Source organism: Sminthopsis crassicaudata, chromosome 5 (assembly GCF_048593235.1).
Source record: "Sminthopsis crassicaudata isolate SCR6 chromosome 5, ASM4859323v1, whole genome shotgun sequence".
In the NCBI taxonomy this organism is placed as follows: Eukaryota; Metazoa; Chordata; class Mammalia; order Dasyuromorphia; family Dasyuridae; genus Sminthopsis; species Sminthopsis crassicaudata.
In genome coordinates this window covers 158,241,435-158,258,324 of record NC_133621.1, presented here as the reverse complement: position 1 = coordinate 158,258,324, position 16,890 = coordinate 158,241,435, and positions in this window count along the sequence as shown.

Below are 16,890 nucleotides of genomic sequence, written 5' to 3'. Positions count from 1 at the left end.
TTTACAGTTAAAATTACTAATTCTGTATTTCGTGCCATCATATTATCCCCAGATTATGCTTTTTCCCTTGACCCCTCTGAACCCCTTACCCAATATTTAATTTATAGACCCCCCTTGTGATGCACAGTCCTCCCTTTTTTTTAGTATCCCTCCCACCTCCCTCCATGTCCCTTCCCTTATTCTCCTTTTCCTTTTCCCTTTTCCTCCTCCCCCTTTTAATGAGGTGAGAGAGAATTCTCTGAAAAACAAATATGACAATTATTTACTCTTTGAGCCTCTTCTGATGAGAGTAAGATTTACACAATGATTCTCCCTCTTACTAAATTCCCTCAGATATGGTGTATTTTCTATGCCTCTTCCTGGGATGTAGTTTCCCTCTTTTTATCATTCCTTCCCCTTTTTCTGATACTACCCCCTTCCCTTTACTACACCCCCTCCTTTTTTGGAAGAGAAAAATCAGAACAAAAGTGGAAAACATGGAAGAGGGAGAAAAAAATAGAAAAAAGAAGTAAACATAGCATTTGTTGATTAAATTCAATATCTTTAATTCTTTTTTCTGGATGCAGATGGTATTTTCTTTCCAAAGTCTGTTGTGATTGCCTTGGATTCCATGACTCTTTTAGAGCCCTAAAGAAAATGGTCTTCTTTCTGTTCCTTACATAGGACATTCCCAAACTCCATCCTCTAATGCTATGCTTTTGCTCTGTTGCTCTGGAATATCATCCTTCATTATTTCTAGCTTTTAAAATCTCTTTCTTCAAGACACAACTTAAGTAATACTTTCTATATAAATCTTTTTTTCTCATTTCACCAAGTGTTAGCAGATTTCTTTCAACTTGTAGCACAATTGTGGTACACTTTTCCAAGAAATATTAATTAAATTCATGCTCATTTTTATTTTGTTCTCTTTCTAGCTTATTTTGAAATCTGGTATTCCATACTTGTGTCATATACTTATCAATTCTTTCTTTATATTCTCTTTGTCTCTTATAAAATGAGGGTTTGGGCATAACATATGCTTTGATCATCTTTTTTTTTTTTTCAAATTCATATCAGCTTAATTACAAAGCTTGTTTACTTTCCCCTTGTGTTTTTAACTTAGTTTTACTACAAAATTGTGGAGACTTCTTCTCATGAATCTCATTCTTAGAAATATCATTTAATTGAGTCACTGCTGGGCCTTGTTTCATCCTCTCCCAAATGAGGACACTGGACGTGAGAGCCTCTGAGGTCCCTTTCAAATCAAAATCGATAATCTTTTGTAAGCAGTGATGGAAGTCACTTTATTTTTCAAGATACAGACAACCATCTTGCTCCATAAAGTATTACAGCTGTCCCTTGATAGTAATATTGATATTCTAGCATACAATTTCATCTCTCAAGTACTTATTCAACTACCACTAGAAAGGACTGTGTCACTTGTCATATAACTTGTGCTAACATATATAAATGTCACAATATGTAAAACATTGATATTGCTTGACAAATAATAACCTCATCAAAATTGTCTTATAAGTTCATTTAAAAAGATTTAATCTATAGTCTTGTATTTCATATGAAGATAATGTTCTGTCAGCTTTATGGCTGAAGAAAGTTATTAGCTTACCATTGTATAATGGAGCATACTTCGTTTGAAAGGTAAAAACTTTTCCTTTTCCATTGAAAAACTATTTTTAGTAGCATGATCTTTGAGGCATCATTTCTAGATCTATTACTTGACTAGAAAAGGTTACCCTCAATTCTTTTTTCAGCTTTCAGTCACTCTAGAGCTAAAACTTATTGGCTACTTCTTTTTACTTTTCCTGTAAACTGTGGATATCTATAATTAGTATGAAACCTGTGCTTATCAGAGATGTTTTCACTAACCTTTTTATATTAATATCAAAAGGAATGATATAATTGGATGGGTCAAGTATGGAGCATTTGAAGATAGATTTAGCCTGGAAGAGTATAACACCCAGGACAAAAAAATACTAACATTTCTATATCGTTAATGATAAAATTGCTATAAACAGAAATGGCATAAGACTGTGATGTTTCTCTTTAGACCATTCCTCAGGATGAACACTTGCCTTATAACAAGAGCATAATGCTGCCAGTGCTAGCAGAAGTTTTAGCACATAAATTAAACTGTAGGATAAAATTGTGATGTGCCCAAAAGGCAAGAGAGCAGGACACAAAGTTTGCTTTGGAGAGATAAGTTGTGGGTAGCAAAGGAAAAAAGGAAGGTTTGATTAATACACCTCTAACCTTTACATTACCATTCTACTCTAGTTTTTTTTTTTTTTTTTTTTTTTTCCCACTACCTTTTTTATTTCTGCTAAGAGCCCAAGTTGACTGTTCAAGCAACTAGTATGCCTGGGAAATTTTCTGAAATCCTATTACATTACTTTTTTGGTGATGGTAAAGGCACAGTTCAGACCTTCAAAGATCTATTTGATAAGTCAATTCTGGGAAATCCCAATGAGCAGATAACAGTTTCTCTAGGAAGTGACATAATTGATTAATACAATCCTTATTTGTATTGTTGGAAAGGAGAAGAGAGAAAAGAGAAAAGGAGATGAGTGAGAAAGAGAACAGAAGAAAGCAGGGAAATTGAACTCAAAGTTATTTGTTGCAGAATTGAAAAAGTTACAAAACCACTGAAATATTTGCTAAGTCAATATTCAACATGATGAGATAATAGAAAATGTATCTTTCCCTAAAACCAGTCTTTAAAGAGATAGACTTTTTTCTTGGAACTTCCCTAATTGTGTATCAGAGATATGACCTTTATTCTGGTGATTGAAGAAAATTCAGATGATGGGTTTTTGTTGGAAGAGTCACCTCTTCTGTTTTATATGCAAGTGAAATATGATGTGCTTCATTTATAGCCAAAGGAGAAGAGTGAAATGTTTTCTTCTCCTCCCATCACAAGAGAAGAAAAGGTCACTTTATAGGTGGAATACAAATTAAGCAGCCTAGAGTACACTTATCCTAGAATATTTATTCAGGACTCTCTTCTTATGATGTATTTCAATTTCTGAAAAGACACCAGATATTAAAATTCTAGTGATAAATGTTTCCATTAGAAGGAACTATAGAGGGGAACTTATAGGAACCAATATGGAATAGTATCAAATCACCATGACTCTCCCATATTTACCTCCAAATAACCATATAATAGCACCCTGAAACAAATCTTTAACCAACAGAACCAGCAAAAAGATATGGTGATACAATTGTTTTGATTAAGAAGCATGGAATATTGCCAAGAAAGGTCTGTCTCACTCAGACAAAATAACACAGGACAGGACACGAAGCATCCCAGCAAACCAGCAGTATGGCCCTCCTCAGTGAACCAGTGGAAGTATTTGAGTCCCAATACAGTGGAGCAGGCAAACCCCAACACCAGGACTTCCTAGGGACCTGAAGCTATGTTCAGGAGGAGCAGGAAGACTCCAGCTCTAAAAACCTCCACATGCTTCGTTGTAGTTACAAGCAAACAGTCAACCATTAGGGGCCAAAGATCAATGTGCTTAAGCACAACCCTGGACAAATAGACAACCACCTTCTGTGAATTGGATGAAAGTGAAATGAGTAGAAGCAAAATATTGTCATACTATCAGCAACATTGTGTAATGATTATATATAAATTTCTCAGTTCTTTTCAGCAAAATAAGGATCTAAATACAAAGCACTCAAAGGAAAATGTTATCGGTATCAAGATAAAGAATTGATGTCCTCTGAATGCAGATTGAATCATGATTTTTTCCCATTTTATCTTTTTTCATAGTTTATTTTCCTTTTTATCTATTTCTTCTTTGACAACTGTGAATAATGTGGAAATATCTTCTATATGATAGTACATGAATAACGTATATCAAATTGCCTAACATTTTAGGAAGAAAGAAGAAAAGGAAGAGAGATGAATTTGAAAATAAATTGTGTAAAAATAAATTCCAAAAGTTTTCTTAACATGCAATTTTGGAAAAAAAAGTACTATTTTTAAAAAATGAATTTGTTGGCACAGTGAATAGAGCTCTGGGCCCTGGAATCAGGAAGTTTTGATTTCAAATCTGGCCTCAGACACTTACTATTTGAATAATTTTAGGCAAGTAACATAACCTCTGTCTCCCTCTATTCCCTTTATTTATAAAATGAGAAAATTCAATTAGAAAGCTTCTGGATTCCCTCATAGGTTGAATCCAAGACCTTTTAGCAGTGGGCTCATTGGGATGTATATATGTTAATATCTACATTTATTTATATCTATCTATCTATCTATCTATCTATCTATTGTAGATCTTTCATGAGATAAATAAGTGACTTATTTGTTGCAAACACATCTCAGTTTTATTATTCCTTGTTGGATATTGATTGTGAATCATTAGACAAGAGATTCTTTTCAAAGATTATTGCTATCTTTCTCTATCATATCTTATCAAGTCAAACATTTGCTTTGGTGCAGGAGTTTTATCTCTGCTGGCCAAAATATCCTTAGTTTACTTTTTTTTTTCCTGCACAAATGCACAGTGTACTTTGATCCACTCTATTGACTAAAACTGTTCTTGTCATAAATCTCAACAAATTAGTGATGAATTTTTGCAGCAGAAACATTTTTAGATTTAAAATTACATCACAGCAAACATTTTGCCTGTGAGATATGAGTCTAAGCCTTTTAAATCAAATATCTTCCAGATCTCAGATTTAACTAATCTGCTGTGTACTGTGTATATGAAGCTCAATAGTTTGGTGAAGAAGAGCATCATATCTGATGAAGAATTTGTGGTATTCATACTATAAGTTAATTTAAATCTTAGGGAATTTGGGAAGGAAATGTGACTGATGATTGGAGGAGAGATTTGAGGAGAAACTGAGTACAGATAAGTTGGATGCAAGCAAAGACCAGCAAAAAGAGACAACCCCAGGGAAGTAATGATACTGAATTCTGACTCAGACTTTTTCTAGTTATGTGATATCAAGGAAAGCATAGCTCCTCTCTCCATTTGTTTTCTTGTAAATGTAAAGGAATTTTAAAAAGTAATGTGTTATAAAATACTAGTCATCATTATTATATCTGCCATATCTTTCTCTTTAATGCAACTTTTAAAAAAAGTTACTTTTGCTGCAGAATGAGCATTGAATCAATGTAGAGATTTCCCCCAGATTTTGGTTTGAAAGTAGGAGATAAGAGAATAGAGAAGTCCCTCAATTTTATCTGTGTCTTTCATGAGATTAAAAATCTGTGTCTCATACAATGTTCTAATTGAAAATTTTCTTTCTTAGAGTCTATGCCACATTAAGAAGAACATTAGTCTATGTATTGAGTTAGCACAGATAACCCAACTTGTTAACTTACTTTTTCGTACCATTCTTAAGAATATAATCTATCATTTGTTTGTCAGATAAGAATATGTTTTTAATAGGAAAATTGCTGGGATATTTTCAGATTCAATCTCTAGACAATTTTGTAATAAATTTCAGAACCAAAGAATAATGTAGCTTAAAGACGCCTTGTTGATGTGTTTCTACTTCTTCACTTTTCAAAAGGGAATTTAACACCATGCAGACTAAATAATGTTTTCTAAGCTACTTAACCACTCAGTGATAAAATCAGCAGAAAAATCCCGGGCTTCCTGAAAGCCCCATTTGAGTATTTTTTGTTTATTTTTCCTCATTATGGCATTACATCACTGGAGAATATGTGGAAAATCTCTTCCATTCTGAGAAAATTCAGGAACCATAGGCAGTACAATGATGTGCTTGTTACTAAAATAATTTCTGCATTATGATGGTAAAATTTTGGCATATAATATGGTTTACCTATAAGAACGTACCCATCTTCTCTCCACTAACAGGAAAATAAAGGATATTCTTGTAATAAGGCCACTGTTGAGTATGCAAATTGTTTCCCTTTTAAAAGAAATATAGATGTCTCATTACTTTGCCTCTAGGTTTCAAATAATTCTCTTCATTTGCTTAGGAATTTGTAGCTGATAGTAATAACTACAAAATGAAATTCAATTAATTAAAACGCTAAGACAAAAAAAAATAAAAGTAGTTAATTTTTTTGAAGCCTAAAGTTAGTCTACATATGTGTTTCCACTTAGGTTTTGTATAACAGCTTGTTTTTTTTGTTTGCATATCACTTCTAGAAGAGTTAAAAAATAAAAACAACGAGGGGAAGTTGTGAGGATAGGAAGAGGAAGAAAATGCAAAACATGATATTTCTATTGTCAGTTCTGGGCAAGAAGGAACCAACACTGCCAGGTAAATGCAGAAGCAGTGGAACAGTTAGCACTTACAGGATGGTTCTACCATCTTAGGAGCTTAGGTCTTAGGAGCTCCAGGCCAAAGGAGAGAACCTGAGGATGAAAAGGGGAAAAAAGATGTGAAGCAAGAGGCACATTCCCCTAGCCTTCCAACCTCAAGATTAGAAGTGACACTTATAAACTCTAATCATTATTTATTTATTTATTTTTATTAAAGCATTTTATTTGCAAAGCATATACACGGGTAACTTTTCCAACTCCAACAAGGACTCTTGCATGACCTTTTGTTGCAAATTATCCCCTTCTTCCTCCCACCCTCTCCCCTAGCTGGCAGGTAGTCCTATACATGTTAAATATGTTGAAATACATGTTAGATCCAATATGTGTAGACATATTTATCTTGTTGCACAAGAAAAATCAGATCAAGAAGGAAGAAAAACAAAAACAAAAAAACAAAAAACAAAATGCAAGCAAATAACAACAGAGAGAGAGAGTCAGAGTGCTATGCTATGTTCTACACTTTCTAGGTGTAGATGGCTCTCTTCATCACTACACAAGAGGAACTGATCTGAATCATCTCGATGTTGAAGAGAGCCATATCCATCAGAATTGATCATCATATAGTCTTATTGTTGCTGTGTATAATGATTTCCTGGTTCTATTCATTTCACTTAGCATCAGTTCATGTAGGTCACTCCAGGCCTCTCTGAAATTATCTTGCTGGTCGTTTCTTATAGAACAATAGTATTCTATAATATTCATATACCGTAATTTATTCAGCCATTCTCCAATTGATGAGCATCCATTCAGTTTCCAGTTTCTTGCTTCTACAAAGAGGACTGCCACAAATTTTTGCACATGTGCATCCCTTTCTCTCCATTAAGATCTCTTTGGGATATAAGCCCAGTAGAAACATTGTTGAATCAAAAGGTATGTACAGTTTGATAATCTTTTGAGCATAGTTCCAAATTGCTCTCCAGATAGTTGGATCCACTCACAGTTCTACATTAATCTAATGCATTAGTGCCCAGGTTTTCCCATATCCCCTCCAACAGTCATCCTTATCTTTTCTTATCATCTTAGCCAACCTGACATATATGTAATGGTATGTCAGAGCTGTCTTAATTTGCATTTCTCTAGTCAATAGTGATTTAAACACCTTTTCATGTGGCTAAAAATAGTTTCAATTTCTTCATCTGAAAATTGTCTTTTCATATCCTTTGACCATTTATCAATTGGCTTAAACTATTATAAATTTGAGTTAATTATATATTTTTAAAATGAGGTCTTTATTAGATTTGGATAAATTTGGATAAAAAAATGTTTCCCAGTTTATTGATTCTTTTATAATCTTGTCTGCATTAGTTTTGCTTGTACAAAAACTTTTTAACTTAATGTAATCCAAATTATTTATTTTATGATCAATAATAATCTCTATTTTGTGATCAATAGTGATCTTTATTTCATCTTTGGTCACAAATTCTTTCCTCCTCCACAAGTCTGAGAGGTAAACTCTCCTATGTTCCTCTAATTTATTTATGATCTCATTTTTTATGCCTAAATCATGGACCCATTTTGATTTTATCTTGGTGTATGGTGTTAAGTGTAGGTCCATGCCTAATTTCTGCCATTCTGATTTCCAGTTTTCCCAGCAGTACTCTCAATGAATTCTTATACCAAAAGTTGGGCTCTTTGGGTTTATCAAACACTAGATTGCTGTAGTTTTTGAATATTTTGTTCTGTGAACCTAACCTATTCCACTGATCAACTAATATATTTCTTAGCCAATACCAAATGGTTTTGGTGACTGCTGCTTTATAATATAGCTTTACATCTGATACAGCTAGATCATGTTCATTTGTTTTTCTCTTCATTAATTCCTTTGAAATTCTTGACCTTTTGTTCTTCCAGATGAATTTTGTTGTTATTTTTCTAGTTTATTAAAATAGTTTCTTAGGAATTTGATTGATATAGCACTGAATAAATAGACTAATTTAGGGAGTATTGTCATCTTTATTATATTTGCTTGACCTAACCACAAGCACTTGATATTTCTCCATTTGCTTAGATCTGACTTTATTTGTATGTAAAGTGTTTTGTAGTTTTGCTTATATAGCTCCTGACTTTCTCTTGGCAGATAAATTTCCAGACACTTTATATTATCAACAGTTATTTTAAATGGAATATCTCTTTGTATCTCTTGTGGTTGGATTTTGTTAGTGATGTATATAAGAATGCTGATGATCTATGTGGATTTATTTTGTATCCTGAAACTTTGCTAAAGTTGTGCATTGATCTGCAAAGAATGGTAATTTGGTTTCCTCATTACCTACTCTAATTCATTTAATCTCTTTGTCTTATCTTATTGCCAAGACTAGCATTTCAAATAGAATATTAAATAGCAGTGGTGATAGTGGACAACCTTGTTTTACCCCTAATCTTATTGGGAATGGTTCTAGTTTATCCCCATTACATATGATGCTTGCTGATAGTTTTAAATAGATGCTACTAACTATTTTAAGGAAAAGTTCAATTATTCCTATACTCTCAAGTGTGCATCAATATTCATTAGGGAGATCAGTCTATAATTTTCTTTCTCTGTTTTTTGTCCTACCTGGTTTAGGTATCAGTACCATATTCTTTTTTTTTTTTTTTTTTTTTTTTTAATGAACAGGCAAAGGAGGAAAAAAACTCAAGTACAGAAAGTTACTCTGGAACTAGGAAGATGGAAGACCTGGGTTCATCTTCAAAGGAGGATACTGAGAAAAACAATTCTCCTACCCTGGAGAATTAATATTAAGTAGTTATATACACAAAAATAATTCATAGAGCTAAAAAAAATAGTCTTCAAAAACCAAATGAGACAGATTGAAGAAAAACTATGAAAACAATTAAGACCAATTCAAGAAAAACAAGGTTATGAAAAGAAAGCCAATCAACTGAAAATGAGATTCAGAGTCCTATCGAAAAAATGGCTCTAATAATTAAAATTACAATTGGACAAGGGGAAGGCAATGAAGACATGAGGCTAAGAAATAATAAAAGAAAGCAAAATGAATGAAAAAATAGAAGAGAATGAGAGATATCTCAAAAAAAAAAAAAACCCAGAACAACACATATCAAGCAGAGAAAACATATGAATAATTAGAATATCAAAAGCTATGACCAAAAAAAAGCATCTTGAACTAATATCCAAGAAAATTTTTTACAAACAAAAACAACAACAAAACTGATTCAGATATGTTTGAGATGCAATTAGAATTACACAAGACTTATAAGCATCTACAATAAAAGACCATAGGTCCTGGAATACTATACATTACCAATTAAAATAACTAGAGTTGGGGCTAAAAATATTATACCCAGCAAAATTAATTATAATATTGAATGGAACAAAAGACTTTTAATGAACTGTCAGATTTTCAGAATTTTGTTACACACAAACCTGAGCTCAATGGAAAATTTGATACCTAAAGGCCAACATGAAAAACTTATTTCAAGTGATTCAATAGAGACAAAAATTTTATGGTTTATATGTGGAAATATAAACCATATGTCTGAGATTTTAATTAATAATTGGGTAGTCGAAAATAAAATAGTGATAGTAGAAGGAATAGAGTAAAGCAGGGCATACAAGCCTATATATGAACTAGAGTGTGATTAGATAGGTAGAGTAATGAGAAAGGGATAAAAAAGGAGGGAAAAAGTGATGGTGGGGAGAGAATATGGGAGGAATCCTTAAAGCTGGGGCAATGAAGATTAAGCAAGATCAAAAACAATTTACTGAGTAGAAGTAAAGAAGAAAAGTCATCAGGAATTAAAAAAAAAGAGAGAGAGATTCATATATATATATATATGAATATATATATATGTATGTTTATGTGTAACTGTATATATGTGGGCATATGTCTATGTATGTATATGTCTGTGTATATTTGTGTATACTTGCATACATATATAAATACATCCATGCTTAGCTTAACTGTAGCTTACTTGGGGAGGGGGTGGGGGGAGAAAAGAGAAAAAAGTACACAGAAGATAACAAGTGAAAAAACAACAATCAAGCAAAAACAAGGAAGGAAATAAAAGATGGACAATTCTGAGTACAATGTGTTATATTATTGTATGTATTTTCTTGAAGTGGAATTTTGCTACATATTTTTAATCCTCTTTTGTTTTGCTGTGTGTGTTTTTCTTTTTCTGTTTCAATTTTTCTTCCATTTTCTATTTTTTAAATTATAATTAAAATAAAGTTTAAAATGGAAATATATGGAGAAAATGCAGGGGGAATATCAAATAACACAGCTTTTAGTGTCAAAAAGAAAGAAAAAGGTGTTAGGAGCAACATAATTATGAGGGAAGTATAAAACATACACACACACATACATACATACACACACACACACACACACACACACACACACACACACACTGTTGGCAACTGGATCCTTTATTATGATATCCTCAAGGTATCTTTTCTCCTCAGTCCCTTCTATTGACTTTTTTTTTTTTTTTTTTTTTTTTGTATGCTGAACTAAGCCCAGTGCTTACCATAAAGTATACACTTAATAAATCCTTATTAATTGGCTGAAAATTTGTCTGTTACTTAGGACCTTTTACCTGTGTACAATTTTCTACATAGCTATTTACAGAATATGCATTTAATGAATTAATGACTATGTGGATGAATATATAAAACTTTTGTAAAATTACAAGTTTATAGCTGCCATTTTAACAAGAAATTAAAAAAAAATAATAAATGTCTTTCAAAGTTATATACTCTCTGGTCATGATTATTATAAACATTTTCAGGAAATACCATGATTTCAGTCATTAAAATGATGGGGGAAACCCTGGAGCTGTCCTCTGACTTTGGGGGGAACACTTGAGAAACTCTCTTTGAAACTCCTGTGGGAGAAACCCTCTCCAGGGAAGCAAGATAAAGTGGTTTTATTCTATTATCTTGGTAGGACTAGTTGAGTCCAGGACCACTCTCCACTTAACTCAAACTTAAGTAAAGTTTGCAAAATAAGTAAAGATTAAAGACTAAGTTTGTAAAGTTAGTAAACCCATTAAACTTATCTCATTTAGCTGGAGATCTACATTTCTATCAAACCCTATTGAGCTGAAAATTGTCTCAAGGCCACTCCCATTAAGTGATCTCATCTAGACCTGGGGGCAGTGACAGCATTGAGGGAATTTTGTTCATTTAAAATTTCTGTCTCAGATTTCCTTCTAAAAACATCAATTTTAAACTCATTTCTTTACAGAAAGAAGGTCCAAAAAGCAGCTTGCTCTGCTTCTAGGATCCTGCCTGCTCCATTTTCCTAATAGGACTTTGCAGAGGACCTAAAAAGCAGGAACATGCCAGGCCAAGGGACTTCTCCTTAGCATAGCTGCCTGCAAGGACCCCCTGCCTGCTGAGAAGACATTTCTTTTTCAGCATTAACCCCTCTTTATCTCTCTCACCTACACCCCTGTCAGGACTTACCAGAGGCCCAAAGCAGGATCATTCCTTGTCAAGGAACCCTTCTCTCTCTCCTTGATATAGCTGTCTGCCAGGACCCTACCCACTGAGAAGAGATCCCCTCTTCTCAGTGTTAACACTCCCTTGTTTATATCTCTTGTAGGATTTCTCTACACTCCTTGTTTATTTCTCTGCCAGGACTTTGCCACTGAGGAAGTCAGCCTCCTAGCAAAAGCTGACTTTCAGTGCCAATAAACTTCTTTTTGCCAGCCTAATTTTTCAGGTTAGTAAATTATTTTATGAAACATCTGCACCAGTCAGAAGGGGTTCTCACAATTCTCTGTCCTGCACCAAACCTCATCAAAAGCACTTTTAAAGTATAAATTTTATAGGATATTATTAGCAATTCACTTTCATAATTCATTCATCAGCATTTTTCTATTGACCAAATGTTAACTTTCTTCAAAGAAACTACTCAATTTGATTTATTTCTAATATGGTTAGCAATTTACAGTTATTGGGGAAAAAGTGACACTAAAAGAAAAACAATAAAACATATTACCTTAAAGAAAAGTTCTAAAAATAATATATTCAAAAAATATCAAAAACAAACTTGAAATTCACCAGGGGCTTCAACAAGACATTTTCATTAACACCAAAGGAACAAAGACTTTTAAATGTAATAGACGTATGGGAACAATCTTGCTTGAAAGATCTCTTCTTTTATCTTAGACAATTTATATATTTTATGTACAATTTGAAGTTTCAGTGAAATTGTCCTTTCTATATAGAAAAAGACACTTGCAGTTTCTTGTAATCAGTACATACTAGTTTACAAGAGTGAATTATCACATTTTCAGTGATTGGCAAATACCAAGTAGGCTTATTAAGGCAGATTATAATTGAAAGTATGATGTGGAGATATATATATATATATATATATATATATATATATATATATATATATATATATATATATATATATATATACATATATTAATGCTGGAGAAATTGAGCAAGATAGAGATTAGAGAAAATTTTAATAATTTATTTAAAAGGGAGAGATTTACTGGGACCAAATGGATCCTTGGTTTGGTCCCAGGGCTGAATGAGACTATTGTCTCTATGAATCCAGCAGCAAATGTCAGATACAAGATTCTTTTATATAATAACAAGAATGATGACATAATCAGGGAGGTACTTGAATGAAGATGACCTAATGGGAGGAAAAACCTAGGATGAGGATGACATAATGAAGACAGGCACCTGGGATGGAAGGAGGTGCTGAAGAGGTTTCTGATATTCTAATGATGTCTAAAATGGATAAAGACCTTTATCCCAACAAACATTAAGAGGGAATGATTTTAGCCTAAAATCTTAAAATATAAGACCTTTATCCTAACATTAAGAGGGAATGGCTATAATCTGAGACAGAGTAACTGAATAGGACAGTTAGAGGAACTGAGTCAGGACATTAAAAGAGAACTGTGGCACAACATTCCACACTCTCTTTCTTCTAATTAGTCAAATCATTGAATTACCTTCCTCTAGAAGGTCTTAGCACCATAATTTTGATGAATCCTATGTGAAGTAAATAAACCAAATAAAACCCAAAATAAACTAGAATAATGCAAGGACTTGTGGCAGACAAGTTTGTCCCTGATAATCCCAGAGTTGATCAGCAATACACAAAGGCTACCTATTTCATTCATGTCAAGTTCTCTGCAGTTCTGGAGCATCTTAGCCAGAGAATCCAGTTTGAGATGGACAGTTCACTGTGAATTAGGTCTGCGGTCATTTGTGCATTTAACTCAGCCTCTGCTTATAGAGCAGCAGGACTCAAGATAGTTGTGCTGCCCATTCAGAGGGGCAACCCACTCCAGGGGAGAAGGGTGAGGCTTGGTGTAACTCCACCTGTCCCTACCCAGAGGAACAGACAGGACTGCCAAAAGGATTAGATTTCTGAGCAGATTATACAGTTTAGAGCAAGGCAGGCAAACCCCAAACTTTTAGAGGCCTGATATCAAACTGCAAGGTCATTTTAAGTATGCTGAAATACTAATTAAGGACCTGGGGTAATAGGAGTGGAGAAACAGATCAGAGAGACTGCCAGTAGCAGTACAGGTATCTGATTTCTTGTCGTTTCTAAAAAAATAATCCTAAAAACTGAGTCTGCCAGGACAATTACAACAGAATAAGGCATTCCAAGATTAAGCATAACCAGCAAATCAGTCCAGTAAATTTAGGCAAGAAATAAAAAATGAAAAGGACTGTTTAATGGACTTCCAATTAAATCTGAACTAGTAAGATAGGGGATAGGGCAGAAGTGCCTAAGAAAATATACCAACTTCCCCAATTTCCTATGTATTCCTCCCTTTTTTTTCTTAAAGAAAGTTATCAAATAACTATTCCACATATAACCCAAGAGTGAATCAAAATTCCTATACATATACATATGCATAAAAGACTAAAAATCTCTCAAACATAACAGCAATAGTTACACAAGTTAACAATTTCCATCCCAAGTCTTAAACACAGTAATACAGTTTTAATAATTCAACCATTTTCCCATTCCCCCATATCAGTCCAAATTATATCCACACATAATATCTAGGAACCGATAGATGACCAGACTAAATGCTTATTTGCTCAAGTAAATTTAGGGTACAATGATTACAGATGGGTATAACATTACCAGATTGGAAATAGCAAGATATGGCATAATTGCATTAAGATTTTGTTGACCATTGCTCTCATTATAGAAATCAGTTACAGGAGGAAAAAATACAGGGGCATATTAACTACAAACTCAAGAAATTTTACCTTCAATAACAAATACCATTAACCAAAGTTTCAGATAAATTCTAAACAGATTTACCATAACCTTATATTTTTACAAATCAGTTTGCTCCTTTTATCTAAGAACTAGTAGCTACAACTTGATAAAAAATGGCTGGAACACAGTTTAGAGATGGGGGGGGCTGAAGGAGAGGATTTCATGTGGCTGTCCTTCCCCCATTCCACATCCAAAGAGGCAGGGGGAGAGGGAAGTGGAACTAAACTTCACTCCAGGCTAACTAGATGCTCCATAGCTGAAGTAGCAGAGAGCAATGGGGGGGAGTAGGGAGTAGGAGGGGAGTTTAATCTTCACCTTTGAAGACAAAAGATCCCTACCCCGTCCAACCTTTAAAATAGCAAAAAGCAGTGTGTGTGTGTGTGTGTGTGTGTGTGTGTGTGTGTGTGTGTGTGTGAATTCCATAAAACCCACATGTCCAGCAGAGCTGGATTTAAAGCATACATTACAATGTCATAATATAGGTAACAACCTCTGAACCAAACTAAATACAGATTTAAATTCCCAATAATATAAAACTGTTTTTCCTGTTATATTTCAAATAACGAAACAACATAGTTTCTTTCTCTCTCTCTAGCCCCATGTGGCCATTATTCCCAATGGACTTCTCCTAAGCTCCAACTTGGCCAGACTTGAAGCCTTCAGAAAAAGTCAGATCCTTTTTACTACATACTTTACCTAATTAGAGGCATGTGACCCCTTTCAGGGTCCTTTTTAAGATCTCATACTTAAAAGATAAATCTAGCCTGAATAGGCAACAGTAAAATTATTTCCCACAATTTTAAAACTGCCCAAGCGAATACTCAGAATAAATGTGGCATGCTATAGTAAAATTATTTCCCAAATTTAGGATCATCCTAAAATTCCTTATCAAATGTTTTTCTCAGCTGGAGTTCAGAAGTAATTATATACTAAGTACAGTTGCAACATTGAACTAACCAATTCTCAAATTTCTTGAGCATTGTTATTAAACTTAACAGAGCTCTTAAATTAACAAAATAAACAAACAAATCACAGAACACAGAACACACATAGACTGCATAGTCAAAACATTTAACACACACCAGGGGATATCTGGAAAGAATAGCCCTGAGGGAAGTTGTCACCTCCAGAGTCTTCCCTCCCATACTCCAAAAGGAGCCTTATTTTATTTTATTTTTTTTTTAGCCAGATGGTGTTTTTAAAAAAAGACACCCAGATTTAAATCTGGAATGCCCAGAATTGTGCCAACTGGCACACAGAACCAGATGTGTCTTAGGCACCCAGGTAGGGTCCCCTGCATCTAGAAGACCTTACTCCCAGAATTTATGCCAATCAGCATGTCATAATTCTGGGAATCCAGATTCTAGCATACAGAACAGAACAGGTCTTAAGACTTAACCAGATGGTACCACAAAAGGTAGACTTACTCTCCTGTGGCTGAACAATTTAATAATTTATTAAATGGGAGAGATTTACTGGGACCAAGAGGATCCATGGATTGGTACCAGGGCTGAATGAAACTATTGTCTCCAAGAATCCAGAAGAGAATGTCAGATACGAGATTTTTTTATAGAATAACAAGAATGATGACATAATGGGGGAAGTACCTGGATGGGGATGACCTAATGGGGGAAGGAATCTAGGATGAGGATGACATAATGGAGGCAGACACCAGGACATTAAAAGAGAACTGTGTCATGCAGATCCTAATATCTACCGATTTTTCAAATACCTAATGACATTCCTATTTATTATAATCATTCTCATCTCTGCAAACAACCTATTTCAACTCTTCATTGGGTGGGAAGGGGTGGGAATCATATCCTTCATGCTTATTGGATGGTTTTTCGGACGAACTGATGCAAACACTGCTGCCCTACAGTCCAAATGTAACAACAAATGATCACATTCAACCTTGAATGTGTATATATAAATGGTGAGATGAGGAATGGAATAGGAATTGTCAGAGAGATAGAAGGAAGCCCAGAAGAGAAAACAGTCATAAAACTTCAGGCAAGAATAAACATGAAAAGATGTTGCTTACAATTCTCTCTCTTTTTTTTTTTAACTTTTTAATTTATTAGTTTAATATTTTCCCTGGTTCCATTCAAAACAATTTCTTTTTTAACATTTGTTTTTAAGATTTTTGAGTACTAGATTCTCTCCCTTATCCCCACCCACAATTAAGAAACCATATGTGAAATTATGCAAAACATTTCCATAAAAGTCAAGTTGTGAAATAAAACATAGATCTCCCACCCTAATGAAAATAAAAACTCTCAAGAAAAATTAAGTTAAAAATAGAAAGATTGAGTAATAGAAAATGTTTTACA